This window comes from Olea europaea, unplaced genomic scaffold (assembly GCF_002742605.1).
Source record: "Olea europaea var. sylvestris unplaced genomic scaffold, O_europaea_v1 scaffold6, whole genome shotgun sequence".
Classification (NCBI taxonomy): domain Eukaryota; kingdom Viridiplantae; phylum Streptophyta; class Magnoliopsida; order Lamiales; family Oleaceae; genus Olea; species Olea europaea.
In genome coordinates this window covers 29,006-47,001 of record NW_019264345.1, presented here as the reverse complement: position 1 = coordinate 47,001, position 17,996 = coordinate 29,006, and positions in this window count along the sequence as shown.

Below are 17,996 nucleotides of genomic sequence, written 5' to 3'. Positions count from 1 at the left end.
CTTAAAATAGAATTTTCTTAGAATTATTGTTTTCCGTCTTAATGATTTGAATAACACGTAACTGAAAAGACTTCCAGGCAAGGAGGGGGGTCACAAACGGACCGCTTAAATCCCAAACTCGCCTTAGACAGTTTAGGTCTTTTTGACAATGTTTTTCAGTCTTATGGATACGCAAATCAAAGAAACTCGAAACAATAAGTGAGAAAAGAGATTTATTAAAATATGATTTTTTTTATACATAATATAATGTGGACACCCCTTTTTCTGTTAACACGCACACCAAGACACATACAAATACATGCACACACACCATAATATATACATACACCCCAGCATGCAACAAAACCTGCGAAAAGGTTGCATTAAAATATCAAATCACCTTTAAAACATTTGAGTTTCAAATTCCAAGGTTGTAATATATATTAAAATATTATTTCACCCTTACATAGCATGCAATAAAGGACATATGAATGAATACATTATGCAAAGTGATGTACTCGGTCAGATGGAACAAATGGTCAATTCACTGTAAAATTTAAAGTGGCTTTATAGCAGAAGCAAAATTCCAAAATTTTCTGTATTGTTTACGTGAACAGTTCTTGTTACTGTTCACGTGACTTTTTTTTTTTTTTTGGAAAAGTCTACAAGAAAGTAAAACCGTGCTCTGATACCATACTATAACGCCCCAATTTTTCTTTCCTTTACATTAAACACCGGAACGTTACAAAAACTCATTTTTCTTTAATTTAAAAATGCGGAACTATATAAAATTCTTCAATAAACAAATAATTGTAACGTTTAAATTAAAATTATTGAAAGCGTATCTAACCATAAACATAAACTCCTAAGTAATTCAAATAATGCGTTCTAAATTAAAATAGACAAATTGCTAAATTTAAAATGACAAACTTATTTCTTTTTCTCTATTCTTTATCCACTTGGCAGTCCGCATCACTAATTCTCCATTGTTCCAATCGACCCGAACTAATCTATAAAATTAATGTAAGAGTGAGTATTAAAAATACCCAGTAAGATACGTGCAAATTTCTATATACAATTACATAACAAATAAAATCTACACTTCATACCGCTCTTTTTTTATGGAGTATATCGGTGACCAAGCGACACACCCATCTTAGGTCCTCTTAATTTCCATGTAGGAATTTCATATCTCTTTCTCTAGAACCCGAAGGTCCACTAGCATTCCATACATATTTAATCGCATATAAGAGCATAAGGAAACGTAAACACTTTGCACATAAATGTATCTTACCTCGTTGAATCTACAGTATGTTGAAAATCGTTCCTCCGCTTTGAAAGTATGTGATTAAAATACTCGATGTATGAAATTCTATTTCTAATGCTGCTTTCTGTCTTCCTTTTTCTCTCCTTTCTCTCTCTCTCTCTCTTTTATCTTTCTCTTTCTCTATTTCACGTGTGAATTTTTGGTGTGGTAAAATGTGGGATTCTAGCCTACTATTTATAGGTGTAGACTAGAGTAGAAGATAGGTCTTATCCTAACCAAAAGATTTTGCCTTGATTTTTACTAGGCCTTTTTGTTGTTATCAAAAAGAAACTAGAGAGTTGGTTTGTTATCCAATGCATGCCAACGTGAAGAAACATGATAGCTAAATGAGACATCAACTTTTCAAACTCAAATATGATTACATCAAAGATATCTTCTATCATAAATTCTGAAATCGGCAGCCAGCTTTTGACTTTGTTTAATATATTCATTCTTTATACACATACATGGCTGTTTTGAAAAATCATCTAAATTCAAATGAGTTTGAGACTATCTACAATACTATATTTGCAAATAGAAAATTTATTTGCCATCACTTATCTATTATAATATAGTTTATCTTCCAAAATAAATGCTCCAAAATAATTAAAATTCTATCTTATTTTAATAAATATTATGTTTAAACAAAAGGTAGCCTAATTAATCAGCCCTACCTAGAATATTTAATTAAAGGGAATTATATTAATTCCTAATTCTATTTAATCTTGTTTCATTATTCCATGACGGCCTTTCCCGTAAAATGCCTCAATCCATTATATTCTACAGTTATTTTTCCCCTATCTAAATATCACGTGGAGTCTATCAACTCATAAAGTCAAGTAATTAAATAATACTAAAATAATCAATCCCTAAAATCAAGGAAACCTACCCTTCTTTTTCTCCAAAATCAAAGCAAATAATTATTAAAATAAACCTACTTCTTTTTATTCATAACCATTTCTATATGTACACACCATACAAAATCAAGACAATTCCATGTACACGTGTCAACAGCACATCTTCCTTCCAAGTTTTAATTGAATTTGAAAACCAATTTCTTCAAGTCGAAATTTCTTGGTGCTGGGTTATCCAAATCGACTATTTCTTGAGCCTAAAATTCATAATTAAATACTGGCTATCCAACGAGTATAATATTAATATACTTATATTTACTCTATCGAAATTTAATTATTTGACTCAAAGTATAAGAATTTAAAATATATTACCTCTTAGTCCCTCAACTTTTGAAATAATATAGTATAGATATTAAATAAATTTTTATCAAAAAAAATTATTATTATTATTATTTTTTTTGGGATGTTACACGGCGTGCCAAAAAAGAACTTGCTACAAGTACACTGTGGAGTACACTTTAATTTACACTTTGCCTCGTGTCATTACCCTGTTTGACAGTTTAAATTTCAAATAGTTTTCACATCCAATTGACACTTGACAACAATGCAAGCGTCAAACAACGTGCCAATAATCAGTGTACAAATAACAAACTTCAATCGGTAAGGTCCTTGCTATATGTACACTATGGTATATACTTTAGTTTACACTTTATCACGTGACATTACCCTGTTGGACAATTTAAATTTCAAATAGGTTTCCTAACGAATTGACACTTGACAATAATGCAAGTGTCAAACAACGTGTCAAAAATTAGTGTACAAGTAGCAAAGTTCAATTGATAAGAACCTTGCTACATGTACACTATGGTGTACAAACTTTAGTTTGCACTTTGTCACGTGACATTACCCCACTGGACATTTTAAATTTCAAACAGTTTTCTCATCTAGTTGACACGTGATAGCAATGCAAGTATCAAATAATGCGTTAAAAATCAGTGTACAAATTGTAAACTTCAATTGGGAAGAATCATGCTACATGTACACTATAGTGTACACTTTAGTTTACACTTTGCCACGTGACATTACCCTGTTGGACAATTTAAATTTCAAATAGTTTTCCCATCCAATTAACACTTGATAACAATGCATGTGTCAAACAATGTGTCGTAAATCAGTGTACAAATAGCAAAGCTCAGTCGGTATGAAGCTTTCAACATGTACACTTTAGTTTACAGTTTACCACATGACAATACTCTACTGGGCAGTTTAAGCTTCAAATAATTTTTTCATCCAATTGACACTTGACAACTTGTCGAAAATCAGTGTACAAATAGCAAAGTCCAATCAGTAAGGATCTTGCTATATGTACACTATGGTGTATACTTTAGTTTACAATTTGCCATGCGACATTACCCTGTTGGACAGTTTAAATTTCAAACAGTTTTTCCATCCAATTGACAATTGAGAACGATGCAAGTGTTAAACAACGTGTCAAAATCAGTGTACAAATAGCAAAGTTCAATTGGTAAGAACCTCGCTACATATACAATAAAGTGTACACTTTAGTTTACTCTTTGCCACAGTTTTCCCATCCAATTGACACTTGAAAACAATGCAAGTGTCAAACAATATGTCCAAAATTAGTGTACAAATAGCAAAGTTAAATCAGTAAGAACCTTACTACATGTACACTATGGTGTACACTTTTGTTCACACTTTGCCACGTGACGTTAACCAATTGGATAGTTTAACTTTCAAACAATTTTCCTATCGAATTGACACTTGACAACAATGCAAGGGTCAAACAGCGTGTCGAAAATCAGTGTGCAAATAGTAAAGTTCAATCGACAAGAACCTTGCTACATTTACACTACAGTGTAAACTTTAGTTTACACTTTGCCACGTGACATTACCTTGTTAGGCAGTTTAAATTTCAAACGGTTTTCCCATCCAATTGACACTTGGCAACAATACAAGCGTCAAACAACGTGTCAAAAACCAGTATACAAATAGCAAAGTTCAATTGGTATGAACCTTGCAACATGTACAGTTTACCAAGTGACATTACCATGTTGGACAACTTAAATTTCAAACAGTGTTCCCATCCAACGGACACTTGACCATAGTGCAAGTATTAAACAACGTGTCGAAAATCATTGTATAAATAGCAAAGTTCAAACGGTAAGGACCTTGCAATATGTACACTACGGTGTACACTTTAGTTTCCATTTTGCCACGTGACATTACCCTATTTGACAGTTTAAATTTCAAACAACTTTCCCATCCAATCGACACTTGAAAACAATGCAAGTGTCAAACAATGTGTCAAAAATTAGTGTACAAATAGCAAAGTATAATCAGTTAGAACCTTGCTACATGTACACTATGGTGTACACTTTAGTTTACACTTTGCCAAGTGACATTACCCTGTTGGACAGTTTAAATTTCAAACAGATTTCCCATCAAATTGACACTTGAAAACATTACATGTGTCAAACAATGTGTCAAAAACCAGTGTACAACTAGCAAAGTTCAATCGGTATGAACCTTTCAACATGTACACTTTAGTTTACACTATAGCAAGTGACATTACCCTGCTGGACAGTTTAAATTTCAAACAGTTTAACCATTCAATTGACACTTAACAACAATGCAAGTGTCAAACAACGTGTCAAAAACCAGTGTACGAATAGCAAAGTTCAATCGGTAAGAACCCTGCTACATGTACACTACGGTGTACACATTAGTTTACACTTTGCCACGTGACATTACCCTATTGCACAGTTTAAATTTCAAACAGTATTCCCATACAATTGACACTAGAAAACAATGCAAGTGTCAAACAATGTGTCAAAAATCAGTGTACAAATAGCAAAGTTCAATCGGTAAAAACCTTGCTACATGTATACTATGGTGTACACTTTTCTTTACACTTCTCGACGTGACATTAACATGTTGGACAGTTTAAATTTCAAACAATTTTCCCATTGAATTGACACTTGACAACAATGCAAGTGTCGAACAGTGTGCCGAAAATTAGAGTACAAATAGCAAAGTTCAATTGGAAAGGACCTTACTACATGTACACTATGGTGTACACTTTAATTTACACTTTGCCACGTGACATTACCCTGTTGCACATTTTAAATTTCAAACAATTTTCCCATCTAATTGATACTTGACAACAATGCAAGTGTCAATCAACGTGTTAAAAACCAGTATACAAATAGTAAAGTTCAATTTGTATGAACCTTGCAATATGTACAATTTAGTTTACAATTTACCATGTGACATTACCCAGTTGGACTGTTTAAATTTCAAGCAGTTTTCCTATCCAATTGACACTTAACAACAATGCAAGTGTCAAACAATGTGCGTAAAATCAGTGTACAAATACCAAAGTTCAATCGGTAAGAACCTTGCTACATATACACTATGGTGTACACTTTAGTTTACACTTTGCCACGTGACATTACCCTGTTACACTGTTTAAATTTCAAATAATTTTCCCATCCAATTGATACTTGAAAACAATGCAAATGTCAAACAATGTGTCAAAAATTAGTGTACAAATAGCAAAGTTCAATCGGTAAGAACCTTACTACATGTACACTATGGTGTACACTTTAGTTTACACTTTGCCACATGACGTTAACCTGTTGGACAATTTAAATTTCAAAAAATTTTCCCATCGAATTGACACTTGACAACTATGCAAGTGTCAAATAGCGTGTCAAAAATCAGTGTACAAATAGCGAAGTTCAATTGGTAAGGACCTTGCAACATGTACACTTTAGTTTATACTTTATCATGTGACATTACCCAGTTGTACATTTTAAATTTCAAATAGTTTTCCCATCCAATTGACACTTGACAACAATGCAAGTGGCAAACAACGCATCATAAATCATTGTATAAATAGCAAAGTTCAAACGGTAAGGACCTTGCAACATGTACACTTGGTGTACACTTTAGTTTACACTTTATCACGTGACATTACCCTGTTACACACTTTAAATTTCAAATAATTTTCACATCCAATTGACACTTAAAAAAAATGCAAGTGTCAAGCAACGTGTCAAAAATCAGTGTACAAATAGTAAACTTCAATCGGTAAGGACCTTGCTACATGTCCACTATGGTGTACACTTTAGTTTACACTTTATCACGTGACATTATTCTATTGTACAGTATTAATTTCAAATAATTTTCCCATCCAATTGACACTTGAAAACAATGCAAGTGTCGACCAACGCGTCAAAAATCAGTGTACAAATAGCAAAGTTCAATCGATGAGGCCCTTGCTACATGTACACTATGGTGTACACTTTAGTTTACACTTTATCACGTGAAATTACCCTGTTGCACATTTTAAATTTCAAACAATTTTCCCATCCAATTGACACTAGACAACAATGCAAGTGTCAAACAACGTGTCGAAAATCATTGGACAAATAGCAAAGTTCAATCGGTAAGTACCTTGCTACATGTACACTATAGTGTATACTTTAGTTTATACTTTGCCACGTGACATTACCCTGTTGCACAGTTTAAATTTCAAATAATTTTCCCATCCAATTGACACTTGAAAACAATGCAAGTGTCAAAAAACGTGTCAAAAATCTGTGTACAACTAGCAAAGTTCAATTGGCAAGAACCTTGCTACATGTACACAATGGTGTACACTTTTGTTTACACTTTGCCACGTGACAGTAACCTGTTGGACAATTTAAATTTCAAACAATTTTCCCATCGAATTGACACTTGACAACAATGCAAGTGTCAAACAGCTTATCGAAAATCAGGGTACAAATAGCAAAGTTCAATCGGTAAGGACCTTACTACATGTACACTATGGTGGACACTTTAATTTACACTTAGCCACGTGACATTACCCTGTTGGACAATTTAAATTTCAAACAGTTTTCTCATCCAATTGATACTTGACAAGAATGCAAGTGTCAAACAACGTGTCAAAAGCCAGTATACAAATAGCAAAATTCAATTTGTATGAACCTTGCAATATGTACACTTTAGTTTACAATTTACCACATGACATTATCCTGTTGGACTGTTTAAATTTCGAGCAGTTTTCCCACCCAATTGACACTTGAAAACAATGCAAGTGTCAAACAACGTGTCAAAAATCAGTGTACAAATAGCAAAGTTCAATCGGTAAGAACCTTGCTACACGTACACTATGGTGTACACTTTTGTTTACACTTTGCCACGTGACATTAACCTGTTGGAAAATTTAAATTTCAAATAATTTTCCCATCGAATTGACACTTGACAACAATGCAAGTGTCAAACAGCATATCAAAAATCAGTGTACAAATAGCAAAGTTCAATCGGTAAGGACCTTGCTACATGTACACTTTAATTTACACTTTGCCACGTTACATTACCCTGTTGGACAATTTAAATTTCTAACAATTTTCCCGTCCTATTGACACTTGACAATAATGCAAGTGTTAAACAACGTGTCAAGAATCAGTGTACAAATAGCAAAGTTCAATCGGTAAGAACCTTGCTACATGTATACTATGGTGTACGCTTTTGTTTACATTTTCTCACGTGACATTATCCTGTTGGACAGTTTAAATTTCAAACAGTTTTCCCATCAAATTAGTAATGGACAGCAATGCTAGTGTTTAAACGTGTCAAAAATCAATGTATCAATAACAAAGTTCAATCATTAAGAACCTTGCTATATGTACACTATTGTGTACACACTTAAGTTTACACTTTGCCACGTGACATTACACTTTTTGACAGTTTAAATTTCAAACAGTTTTCCCATCCAATTGACATTTGCCAATAGTGCACGTGTCAAACAACATGTTGAAAATCGATGGACAAATAGCAAAGTTCAGTCGGTATGAACCTTTCAACATGTACACTTTAGTTTACACTTTCTAATGTCCCGACCCCTAGTGGACCAGAACTCTACTTACTTTACTTAGCTTAACCGGTGGTTTAGTAACAAGTGTATACGTTTTAGCGGAAGCTTACATCTTCGGATAATAATTTAAATAACTATACTTCAAATACTTTGAACAAAAACACTGAATTATTTTTCAAAACAACAAAATGTAATTTATTTGAAGAAAACATAACTTGTTCTCGCATTCTGCGTTATTCACAACTTTAAAGAAATAACATTGGAAAACATTTCATAAAAATAAATCCAAATCACTTATTCACCAAATTTCCATGGGCTCGTTGCATCACTCTCCATCTTCTCCTCCATCCATGCCCGAGGTAGAATTCCTTCAATCTGTAGAGATGGGATTAAACCCGTGAGTTGAAAAACTCAATAGGTGTCATAGGTACATTCGTGACCAAGCTATACAAATCAAAACATTAACTTTATAACTTTTCAGACATGCCGTACCCGGAGGCACCATTTGACATGAAGGGGTATGCCGTACCCGAGGGCACCATTTGACATGAAGGGGTATGCCGTACCCGAGGGCACCATTTGACATACGAACATTTCTTCAACATAGAGGGGTATACCGTACCGGAGAACCATTTGACATACAACCATCAACATAGAGGGATATGCCGTACCGAAGTACCATTTGACATACAAACATTAACATGAATTGAAACTTATAACTTAACACGATTAAATACATTGCACCTCTACCTACCTTGATTGATGCTTTTGAAACTTTGAAAACTTGGATTGAAAACTTCGATGAAACTTGGACGTTGAAAGAAATGCACTCCTTGGATGTTTGAAAATCGCTAAGAATTGATGCTTGGAAACACTTCTTAAACTTCTAGGAAAAATAGTTTTCCTCCCTCTCTTTTTCTCTCTTGAAAACTCTTTCTTTAGTATGTAAAAGCTCTTGCTTTTGGTGTGTGAAAAAATGAGTGAAATGAGGTCTCTATTTATAGGTAAATATTCCATAACTTAAATCAAATGAAGGGTCAAATTTCATTTAAGAGAGAAAACATAGGTGCCATTTAAGTTTGAAGTTAAATGCTTCAATTTAGTGGGGTTTTTATTGCCAAAAATGTAGGTAGCCCTTTGAGAAAATAATTGATGAAAATAAATATTTAAATTCTAGAGTAAAACAAGAATTTTCATTTCAGGCAGTTTCGGTCGACCGGTTGTAGTCCGGTTGACACTGCATAGCTTTCAGTGTTTCTATCATAACTTCTTCTCCCGATATCCGATTGAGGTAATTCAAAATGCGTTGGAAAGCTAACTCTATTTAGATATCATTTTCTAAATTAAATGTTTCCTATGTCAAAAATGGATCTCAAATGAGACTAAAAATCTGAAGTATACTTTAGTCATCCAATATTCATGTCTTAGTGCCACTGAGGTATCTAGAATTATTTGGGGTTCTACACAAGTCTTGCCTCATCTTTGTTGAACCTCGATCTGGTCTCCGAAATGAAGGTTCCTAAAATATCTTCCTGTGATGGCTTTCGCTCAATTGCTTGATTATTGAACCCCTGATAGTAGTTATTTCCTGAGTAGTTTCCCTTTTGATTGAAATTCCGATCGTTCACATATTGAAATTGTTCATTCTCCCTTTCAACTTTTTGGTATGCAGTGGATGTAGCCATAATAGATTTTGATTTCTTTTGTGATACACGTGAAGTCAATGTAGCTAGTTGATAAGTGAGAGATGACATTTGAGTTGTAAGGGCGGTCATAGGATCTACTTCATAAAGGCCAGCAACTTTCTTTGCACTTGAACGCTCACTCGGCCATTGACAGCTGTTAGTAGCTATCTTATCGAATAATGCATAAGCCTCATTTGGAGTTTTGGATAATAGTGCACCCCCTGCTGTAAAATCTACCACTATCCGTGTCTGTCCATTCAAACCGTTGTAGAAGGTTTGTATCTGCAACCAATCTAGGTAACCATGCTGAGGACATCTTCTGAATAGATCTTTATATCTCTCCCACGCCTCATAGAATGCTTTAAATCTAATTGTTGAAACTGTCCAATTCACTCCGTAATTGTACTGCCTTCAAAGGTGGAAAGAATTTTGTAGGAAACTTCTGCGCTAACCCCTCCCAAGTTGTGATGGATCCATACGGCAATGATGGTTTGGTGCTATGATGCTGGACTTGATTGATACTTCTTCTAGTTTCTCCCCCGAACTTGATATTTATCCAGTTACTCTTCGTCAATTGGTTTGATTGTTCCACGATGTCAAGTTTCTGAAAATTCAAAATGTAGATATTAAATTCATGGAACAAGTGTTACTTAACTCAAACATCTAATAACCAACTAGACTGCTTAAAGACCCAAGGGAGATGAGGTAGGGCTGATGAATTCCTAAATAAAATAATTTTTTGAAATGAAATAAACTCTCCTATAATTCAAAACAAATAAAATAAGTGAAAAGGTAAGAACGCTTGTGTTGCCTCCGAAGAAGCGCTTCTTTATAGTCACTAGCTTGACTCAACCACAACGCCTATGGTGGATCCTCAGGTGGCAAAAACTTGCCACGCGATTTATGGAACATGATTTTTAAACCGCAAGTGTATGGTATCAAGTTTTGTAATATAGTAAAGAAATTAGGATGTCGAACCCACAAGGATTGATATTCGAATCAATTGAGTACTATAATTATTTTAGCTTTCCCTTTATTTAGATGATCAAATTTTGAGTCAATGTTTTTGTGCTAAATTAAAATTAAATACGATAAACAATGCAAGTAAACGAGGGAAAATTATGAAGTTTCTATCAAATTATGAATACCTAGGGAATGATTCACCATACATTCAACAATATTTTTCAACCATATAACTATTTCTATCAATCTTTCCAAAATTTATAGGCAAGAACGCTAAAGTGATTCTATTTCCTTCTCTCGATAGCCAAATAAAATCTATTTTTATATATTAATTCCAATATCTCTATTTTGAATTAAAAGTATAAAAATTATCAAGCACGTGGTTCTTAATTAAAACAAGCCTCAAAGATTCATAATTTCTCTCGAAACCTACGAAATCTAGGTTATGTTGTCTTAGATTACGCCTAAATTTGCCTCTCTCGAGCGCCAAAATTTAGAACATCAAATCAGTCAATTAGTGGCCAGTTAATTGAAAGCATTACGCACAAACAACATAAATAAATAAAAAGGAAAGATCAATTGAAATAATTATAACGGAATCCAAAAATGTCTCAAGGAGGCTACATCATCCCTAGAATAATTGTTTAGTTCATAATTGAGAAAATTGACATGAATAAATTAATAAGAAAGAACATCTTTATAGTGTCGAACTATTCGAACATCCTCAACTAACAACTTATCTTGTTTAATGTTGGTCATCGATACTTGAAATCTTTGACCTAATTCTTTTTTTGGCGTCCTTTCAACCTGAGTTGTTAACACTATAGGAGACAAGGTATTTACCTCAGTTCCCACAAAGCGAAACTCTTCCTCGCCCTGTCTTCGAAAAATTACCATTCTCTCGGTACAATGAATAGTTGCACAGTTTTTAGACAACTAGTCCATTCCAAGGATAACATCAAAGTCTTTTATCATTAATAGAATTAGATCTACTGCTATACCTCTACCATCAATTTTCATCTTAAGATTTCTACCCATTTGGTCAGCCACAAGTATCTTTCCAGATGGAAGAGAGATTTCTAAGGTATACGGAAGGAATTCACATTTTAATTTAGACTTTGCAACAAACGAAGAAGAAATGAACGAATGTGTAGCTCCAGAATCTATAAGTACAAATGCAGGCATATTGGAAACAGAGACAATACCTGCGAGGACATTAGGGTCTCGCTCTGCTTCTTGCATGGATAAGGAGAAAACTCGTGCTTTTCCTTTCTTATCATCTCCAGCCTTCTGTGTCTAATTTTGGGGGCATTCTTTAGCAAAATGTCCTAATTTCCCACACTTGAAACAAACATTTTTCCCAATAAGCATTCTCCTTTGTGAGGTTTATCGCACTTAGGACAACATTTATCACCACCAGCTCCTACTATCTCCGTCTTTCGTTTCATTGGTGCATTATTCCCTTTTCCTTTACCGTTATTCAGTCTATTAAAGTTCCACTTCCTCTTACCGGAGAAATTTTGAACTTGGTAAGAATTTCCAACGTTTTGAGTTCTTTGATAAGAAATAGTATGTGCTCGCTTCAGGACTTCTCGATAAGTGTTTAGCTCAAGAACTGACACTATATCACGAATATAAGGTTGAAGCCCGCGTTCGAACCTTCTAGCCCGCTTTTCCTCCGTATCCACTAAATGTGGAGCAAACCTTGATAATTCCTCAAATTTGCGTTCATATTCCACGAGGGTCATGGTTCCCTGTTGGAGTTTGAGGAACTCCATCTCTTTTTGATCTTTCACAGCTGTCGGGAAGAATTTTTCTTCTACGAGTTCCTTAAATCTCACCCAAGTTATAGTTTGTTCTTCAGCAGGTGTTAATGACCCGGTAGTCATGTCCACCAATGGCTAGCCCCTTCTTTAACATAAACACTAAAAATGTTACCTTTTCAGCATCTTCACATCTTATAAATTTAAAGATACGTTCTAGTTCTCGTAACCAGTCTTCAACTGCCAAGGGATCCATACTCCCCTTGAATGATGGAGGGTTCATTTTACGAAATTGTTCTATCATTGCAGTTCGATCCCTCAGGTTAGGTACTATTTGAGATTGAATAGCTGGTTGGTTGTGCTCCTGATGATCAGTTAGTACTTGTTAATTTAGTGTTCGTTGTCCAGTCAAAGGTGGTGCCTGTTGTTGCTATCCCAATTCCCGCATTACGGCAAGCAATTCTCTTGCAAAGTTTGCTACATTAACTTCTACACCACTAAAACTAGCATTAGCATTGCCACTGCCTAAGTTCATATTGGAATTCAGTGCACTGACATGGTTGCGCTTTGGAGGCATTTCATTTGAATGAAAATATTCATCCACTTAGAATTACTTCAGGACGTAATACTAACTTTAGAAACATCCAAAGGTCAAGACAACTTTCTTTCATATATATAGATTATTATTTTTCACAAACAAAAGTCATGTTAAGGTACGGTACATACATTCAAAAGTAGATATACGTATTACATCCTATTCTATTCCAAAAACAAAGATAACTAGATAAGATGGTGTCTAATCTTCTATTTCTTCTGGATCCTCCTCAAGGTCTTCATCTGGGTCTTCCTCTAGTTCTTCCTCTAACATGCTTTGTTTCAAACTATCTGGTAATGGTATGGGAAAACTTTCATTTAGAACTCTCGAAAAGCACTTAGCCAACGGTCCATTATCTAGCCTAGAATTGGTAGCTCGTAAACTAGTATTCATGGATAAGGTTATAGCCTTCTAAAAGTTTCACCGTAAATTGCGGCTAGTTTCATAACTTTCTCGAAGTAAGTATGTAAGGTCCTCATATGAAAGGTCATCATCAGACCATAGTACGATCTCATTTATGACTAAAGCCCAAGGTTCTGGAACAGTTTTATATAACCTCCGTATCTTCACCTTATCCCTTATGCTATGGTGTATCTCCCATAACATCTCAACAGTGCAATCTAGCAGATCAAGATGTTGTTCGAGGCTATGGAGCGGATGCATACAATAATTATAGTAAAATGCCAATAATATGTCCCGCTTCTTCGCAAAACCACAAGCTTCTGTCCTTGTGGGGGTTCTTACCATTCGCGCCATAACTAGGACAAAAATTGATTATGTTACTCTACAAGGCTCTAATAAATAATCAGATATAAGTGTTAATGACTTCATAATCTCAACCATGACTTGATTCAAAATATTCATATATCCAACCATAGATATAGCAGTTCATTGCATAACAAAACTCATAAACTTTAAAAAGAAGTTTTTACCTTGATCATCGGCTGAAAGTCAGTTTCTGGCTTGCTCGATGATGAAGGACAGTAACTTTTCTTTTTAAAAAAAAATCTACAGAAAAGCATAACTGCTCTGATACCACGCTGTGACGCCCCGAACTTAAGCTTCGAGTGTCACGTACTAAACATAAAAATTGCTGCCTTCACTACATGTAAATACTCTTAAATAAAAGTATTACATGTTAGAAACTTATTTTGAATTTGGTAAAATATCTCTCATAAAATTTAATGGCCAGCAGAAGTGCATGTTAACATGAAATTATACTTTACATTTACGGACTCGGCACTGCCACGGTTAGTTGGGGCAGCAAGTTCAACTATTTTTATAAAATTCATCCCAACTCCGTTTTCTATGAAATTTGTGGCATTAGAACGATATTTTCAATTAGTTTTCTAGGTTAAAATATGAAAAATTTCCAAGATCCTATGATATGGGCGTTTTACTGAAAACAGTGAAGTATTGCACAGAAAGTTCAGATTGACCCTTCAACGCTTAAAAATTCATATCTCAGGCCACGGATATCCAGATTGAGTGATTATTGCACCCATATTAAGAAAACCCAAAGAGGAACGCAATAATATTTTTATAGTCTCAAATAGACATTTATGGAGTCAGAAATAACGTTTTAAGTTAACCCAAAAACTGTCATGTTTCTGCCTTTTTATCACTTGCAAGGGAAAGTCTTAAAAAAAAAAAAAAACGTCTCTTAACATAAAATGGGAGATATGATTACATAATTTACTTCCGGTACCATATTACATCATGTCTTATACATGTTTTTATATAATAACATAAGAAAAACATATGGAAAGCAGTCAAACAAAACATACAAAGAAGAAACTTCGATGTAAAATAACTTTGTCCTTAACCCATCATCGATTATGCCGACTGACTTCCACCAACTCTACAATTATGGATCTGAAAATTTAGTATGGAATACTATGAGTATAAAGAATACTTAGCCATGCTTGGATTTAACATGTTAATACTACACAAAAGAATGCATTCAAACACATACTTGCACATTCCGGCTTGCCGACGCCCTTCGGACTTGTCCTAAGGCATAGATAGATATCTAACTCTGTGGACTTGTCCACGTCTTTCATATTATGGTTTTCATGCATAGCTTAAGCATAAATATTACCATAAATCCTACCACTTAAGCATGGAAAATATCTTACTGTAAAACTTGAAGAAATTTCTGTTGAAAGATGAATTGAGAGTGCTAGGCTTTGTCCCCTTTTCCTCACGTATTCACTGCCCTTTCTTACAAGTGATATTCTATTTTTTTTTACAAAGGAAATAAATGGCAGCGACATTTCTTATTTAAAGGTAAGAGGACTTAATGATTAAGTAAAGGTGACTCTTCAACAATTGTCTCCACATGGGTTGCATGGATGCACTTCATAAATTTAACTAAACACCTCATGCTTAAGTTAAACACTTCATGCTTGCCTTAGCCACCTCATGTTTGCTTGTTACCTCACTACAAAGATAACATTCTACTCTCGGCCAAGTGGGAAAAAAAATGCTCATCTTTAGTAATTAGGTGAAAACATAAATAATTTTAGAGTCTCAAACGGACGTTTATAGAGTTAGAAACATCATTTTGAAATTGACTCCAGAAACTGTCTCGTTTCTGCCTTTTGTCTCTTGTATGGAAAATAAACTACAAAAATGTCTCTTATCACAACATGAAAGATATAATTACAAAATCTACTATTAATACCATATTATATCATGTCATGTACATATTTTTATATAATACCATAAGAAAGATAGATGGAACAACAGTCATCGAGCAAAACATCTTTGTCCTTAATCCATCATCGAATTCGCCAACTAACTTTCATCAATCCGACGATCATGGATCTGAAAATTTAGCATAACATACTATGAGTATAAGAAATACTCAGTAAGATACCATGCTTGGATTTTTATCATGATACTACTACCCAAAAGAATGCAATCAAACACATACTTGCACAATCCGGCTTGCCGGTGCCCTTCGGACTTGTCCTAAGGCATAAATAGATATCTAACTTTGTGGACTTGTCCACCATAATCATATTATGGTTTTTCATGCATAGCTTAAGCATAAATATTACCATGAAAATCATAACTCTTAAGCATGGAAAGTATCTTACCGATTGAACTTTGCTATTTGTACACTAGTTTTTGACACATTATTTGACAATTCCATTGTTGTCAAGTGTCAATTGGATGGAGAAACTGTTTGAAATTTAAACTATCCAATAGGGTAATGTCTCGTGGCAAAGTGTATACTAAAATGTACACCATAGTGTACATGTAGCAAGGTTCTTACCGATTGAACTTTGTTGTTTGTATACTAATTTTTGTTACGTTGTTTGACACTTGCATTGTTGTCAAGTGTCAATTGGATGAGAAAACTATTTGAAATTTAAACTATCTCACAGGGTAATGTCACGTGGCAAAATGTAAACTAAAGTGTACACCATAGTCTACAAGTAGCAACGTTCTTACAGATTGAACTTTGCTATTTGTAGACTGATTTTTGACACGTTGTTAGACACTTGCATTGTTGTCAAGTGTCAACTGGACGGGAATACTGTTTGAAACTAAAACTCTCCAACAGGGTAATGTCATGTGGTAAAGTGTAAAATAAAGTGTACTACATAGTGTACATGAAGCAAGTTCTTCCCGATTTAACGTTATTATTTGTACACAGATTTTTGACACGTTGTTTGGCACTCAAATTGTTGTGAAGTGTCAATAGGATGGGGAAACTATTTGAAATTTAAAATGTCCAATAGGGTAATATCACCTGGCGAAGCGTAAACTAACGTGTACACCATTGTGTATATGTAGCAAGGTCCTTACCAAATGGACTTTGTTATTTGTACACTGATTTTTGACACACTGTTTTACACTTGCATTGTTTTCAAGTGTCAATTCGATGGAAAAATTGTTTGAAATTTAAACTTTCAAATAGGGTAATAACACGAGGCAAACTGTAAACTAAAGTGTACACCATAGTATACATGTAGCAAGATTCTTGCCGATTGAACTTCGCTATTTGAATACTAATTTTTGACCTGTTGTTTGACACTTGCATTGTTGTCAAGTATCAATTGGATGGGTAAACTATTTGAAATTTAAACTATCCAACAGGATAATGTTATGTGGCAAAGTGTAAACTAAAGTGTACACCGTAGTGTAGATGTAGCAAGGTTCTTACCGATTGAACTTTGCTATTTATGCACTGATTTTTGATACGTTGTTTAACACTAGCATTGCTGTCAAGTGTCAATTGGATGGAAAACTATTTGAAATTTAAACAGTCCAACAGGGGAATGTCACGTGGCAAAGTGTAAACTAAAGTATACACCATAGTGTACTTGTAGCAAGGTTCTTTCCGATCGTACTTTGTTATTTGTACACTGATCTTTGAAACGTTGTTTGACAGTTGCATTGTTGTCAAATGTCAATTGGATGAGAAAACGGTATGAAACTTAAAATTTTCGACAGAGTAATGTCACGTTGTAGAGTGTAAATTAAAGTTTGTACACCATAGAGTACATGTAGCAAGGTCCTTGCCGATTGAACTTTGCTATTTGAACACTAATTTTTGACACATTGTTTGACACTTGCACTGTTGTCAAGTGTCAATTGGGTGGGAAAACTGTTTGAAATTTAAGCTGTCCAACAGGGTAATGTCATGTGGCGAAGTGTACACCGTAGTGTACATGTAGCAAGGTTCTTACCGATTGAACTTTGCTATTTGTTCACTGATTTTTGTGATGTTGTTTGACACTAGCATTGTTGTCAAGTGTCAATTGGATGGGAAAACAGTTTGAAATTTAAACAGTCCAACAAGGCAATGTCACGTGGCAAAGTGTAAACTAAAGTATACACCATAGTGTAATTGTAGCAAATTTCTTTCCGATTGTACTTTGCTATTTGTACACTGATTTTTGACACTTGGATTGTTGTCAAGTGTCAATTGG